Source organism: Pecten maximus, chromosome 5 (assembly GCF_902652985.1).
Source record: "Pecten maximus chromosome 5, xPecMax1.1, whole genome shotgun sequence".
Taxonomy (NCBI): domain Eukaryota; kingdom Metazoa; phylum Mollusca; class Bivalvia; order Pectinida; family Pectinidae; genus Pecten; species Pecten maximus.
Genome location: NC_047019.1, coordinates 27,247,456 through 27,252,005, shown reverse-complemented (window position 1 = coordinate 27,252,005; position 4,550 = coordinate 27,247,456).

Here is a 4,550-nt window from a genome sequence, read left to right as displayed (position 1 = left end):
GACAAACTCACATGTAACACTTGTCTGTCCTCTATTATCTACAGCGTGGTTAGTGTTAGAAATGTCTCACATAAATAACACCACACCTCCTGTGTCCTGATTCACAACCTCACATGTAACACTGTCTGTCCTCTATTGTCTACAGCCTGTAGTTAGTGCTGGAAATGTCTCGCATAAATAAACACAAACCTCCCTGTGTCCATGTAGACAACTCACATGTAACACTGTCAGTCCTTCAATATCTACAGCTGTGGTTAGTGTTGGAAATGTCTCGCATAAATAAACACAAACCTCCCTATGTCCATGTAGACAACTCACATGTAACACTGTCTGTCCTCTATAATCTACAGCTGTGGTTAGTGCTGGAAATGTCTCACATAAATAAACACAAACCTCCCTGTATCCATGTAGACAACTCGCATTGTAACACTGTCTGTCCATCATTATCTACAGCTGTGGTTAGTGCTGGAAATGTCTCGCATAAATAAACACAACCCTCCCTGTGTCCATATAGACAACTCACATGTAACACTGTCTGTCCATCATTATCTACAGCTGTGGTTAGTGCTGGAAATGTCTCGCATAAATAAACACAAACCTCCCTGTGTCCATATAGACAACTCACATGTAACACTGTCAGTCCGTCATTATCTACAGCTGTGGTTAGTGCTGGAAATGTCTCACATAAATAAACACAAACCTCCCTGTGTCCCTGACATACAAACTCACATGTAACACTGTCAGTCCGTCATTATCTACAGCTTTGGTTAGTGCTGGAAATGTCTCACATAAATAAACACAAACCTCCCTGTGTCCCTAACATACAACTCACATGTAACACTGTCTGTCCGTCATTATCTACAGCTGTGGTTAGTGCTGGAAATGTCTCGCATAAATAAACACAAACCTCCCTGTGTCCTGACATACAACTCATATGTAACACTGTCTGTCCGTACTTATCTACAGCTTTGGTTAGTGCTGGAAATGTCTCACATAAATAAACACATACCTCCCTGTGTCCTGATTCACAACTCTCATGTAACACGTCTGTCCTCTATTGTCTACAGCTGTAGTTAGTGCTGGAAACGTCTCACATAAATAACACACAACCTCCCTGTTTCCAAACATACAACTCTCATGTAACACTGTGTGTCCGTCATTATCCACTAACTGAGACATATACTGACTACACACACAACTCCTATGTATTACACGACCATCTAATATCTCACACTTGTGTTGTTTGTCCTCAAATCTACACAAAGATTTAAGCACAGTTCTCTCCACTGTCTGGAACATAGAACAGCTTCCTGTCTTGGCTACAACATAGAGCGGGGTTTGTCCCTCCTTATCAGTGTCATGTACCAAGTGTGGATAGGGTCACACAACACACTCACCATCTCTTCTCTCCGATACCAACACGCCTCATGTAGGACATTGTAATTGTTCTCACCTCTCCATGTAGGAATGATGTCATACTGTAGTAGTTTAGGTAACACACTCACACCCCCTCCCTCCCACCACACAGAATGGTGTGTTATTGTCAGGTTTGACTCCCTCACACAGAAGATATAAAGCACCTTCTTCAGCACCCAAAGAACATGCTTTATTTAACATACCAAGTTTATCAGCGTTTCTTCTAAGTCAAACATGATCTCACAAAATCCTTCAACAAATACAGGATCCTTCCATAATCTAGAGAGCCAATACTAGTATCATAATACTTTCTCTTTACACTAAACTCGGAGTAGCGATCACACATACATGGTAATGATAAGATGATACTGACAATCAGTTTGCCGATGTTTTGAGGTTGTGGAAGAGAAACTGAGGGACGTCGTGGTGGGGACAATTCTGTATGTAGCCCCAAACCTGGTGTGGTCTCCATACAGGGGCTACGTGACATATATAGACTCATCGATAACAGACACGTTACCCCAACATTTATGATCAAAAAGACCGACTGCTTCTCTCCTTTACTACCAAAAATCCTGATATCTGTTTAAAACCTGTACCAGTTTACAAACTGACTTTTTTCTTATTATTCCAACATAGTTCTGTATCGCACCATAACTAAGATCAGTTGCCAACGTTTCCTCTAACAAAAGCTTCGTGTACTTTATCACCATATGGGTCAGATCTTGTACCTTTTTATCATCCCATCATGAGGAACAGAAACAATAAGGGCAGGACATTCCCGTAATCTTGACAATGTGATTTTGAAAAAAATGAAAAGGTTTTGAAAGAATTTGGACTCTCTTTTCTGGACTTCAGGAACATCTCAAAAAAATCCGACAACACTGTGGGAACCAATATTAGGGCCATTTAACAATTTCCTCCTTTATTCTGTTTCCAATGAAAACTACGTGGTTATATAGCTCTAAAAGTTTGTTTTTTATTCTGTCACTTTAGTATGTAGCAGCACTCAGAGCATAATATTGACATCAGTGAAAACGTCGCCAAAGAATGATGAGTTTTCATAGGGGGGGGAATGAAATATTTCATTTGCGACAGTGATGAGGATAAAATTAGCTTCAGTTGGGTCATCCCACAAGTTTCGGAGTTACAGAGTGACCACTCTTGTTCCACACTGTACATCTTTCTCACGCAGACTCTTTCTCCCCACCCCCAAATATCATCAATAAAAATAACAGTTTTCGAAGATGGAGCTAATAAATCAGTCTTTGAGTTGTGAAGGTGAACTGGTTGTATGTTATTGTTGTTCCTGACTCAGACAGTGAATGGAGAGTCGAATGGCGGTGGAAGTTTACCGTATCTGTGTTTCCCTGAGAACTGCAATCCGTGTTCTTTTGCAGGTTCTTTTCAATCACGGAAAGCCTTGAGGTCAATGAATCTTTTCTTTTCTTTCGTATTGAATCATTGTTTTTGGCCTTGGTGGTACTAGAAGAAAAGTTGAAAGTGTGATTACAAGTAAAGATATCATAGAATACTTACTATTACAGGGAAATGAAATCAGTAAAGTAAAAACAGACTTTTTTTCCCCATTTATAAAAAGAGTCAAACAGGCCATATTTTTTTCATTTAAATGAATAATAGTCAGACGGCAATGAAAAACCAAGTGGCCTCTAGTCGCCGTCATCGCTCACAGGTTGATATCAGTAATCAAGGCAAAATACTATTCATTTCAGTTATACAACAAATTTTCCTACTTCTTGAGCTGCTTCGCCAAACAAACAGCTTCGAACCAAAGGTAATCAAATTTTAATTAAATCCTGCCATCTTGAAGGATACACAAGGCATATTTGTGTTGTTGATATATTTCACTATTGGACCCTGTATCTCTGGCTCCCAAGGAGCCACACCTCGGTTTTTTTATTTAAACATTGAATTATCTTTTTTCTCCATTATGTCTTCTGACCAAATTTCATCAAAATAATTTTAGCTCTTTCAGGACAAGTGTAATACAAAGGGTTGTCTCTCAATTTTCCCCAATTGGGCCCCGTCCTGTCGGGGCCTGGATGCCACACCCTCGTGTTTAATAATGGTCTATCAAATCCATTTCAGGGCTCTCAGGACTAGTAGGATTAAGGTTAATGTTGAGGGAATACAATAACAATGGACATAGACAACAGGACTATGCGTTTATGGCATAAGCTCTCCAGCCCACAAGGGCCCAAATTAGCTAACATATGTTATTCATCCCCGACCAAGAAATAAGCTTGGATTTAACTTAGCATTACTAGCAGGGAGGCAAAAACTTAAAGTGACTGTTGGATAACTTTGGTGAGAAAATTTTTATTTTCCCAGGGTTTAGGACTTAGTATTTTTTTTTTTCTCTGAAATTAAAACAGCGTGAGTTCTTTCAAGTGATATAATTTATCCAACTGCCACTTTTGGTGAAACCTCTCTTTAACCTTCTCCCTTGGATTTTGAATGAATAATTATTCACAACCTAAGTCCTTTGTTTCTCTATAATTGTGAATCTGATTTGGTATGTTTTCTGGATTCACGTCTGGCAACATTTCATTCTATAATGATAAATATATGTTGTAAACATATATGTTGGGAAACATGCCAGAAGCCAACAGATCCATCTTTATGTATGAACCAGAAAAGGGATTCACAATGGGAATGAAATCAAAAGATAAAAGTGGTTTCTTTTGGTGAATAAATAATCTCATAGAATTCTTTTCATCGAAACACTAAAAAGTACGTAGGTTTTGATCTTTATCTTTACATACGCATGTTGGGTTCTGATTCTGGTTTTTTTAGGAAATCTGCCCGCATTTCTTTTCACACCTGGTCCCAAAAACCAACGGACTCACCCTATCAGGGTCTAAGGTTTTAGATGGACTTCTGTAAATAGAGGGGGTTCAAATTGATTTTAGTTAAATGAATTGAAAAACACATGATTTATCTAAGACAGCTTTTGTATATAATATCTACTGAATGGAAAGCCACTATCATGATGTCATACCACCAAGACAATTTCTTTTTTTTCAAATTTCTAATCAGAAAGCTAGTGGGGCCAGTAATTAACTTGATGTCTCTTGGTTAATGATATTCAATGTAAAAAATTGACTCCGAGA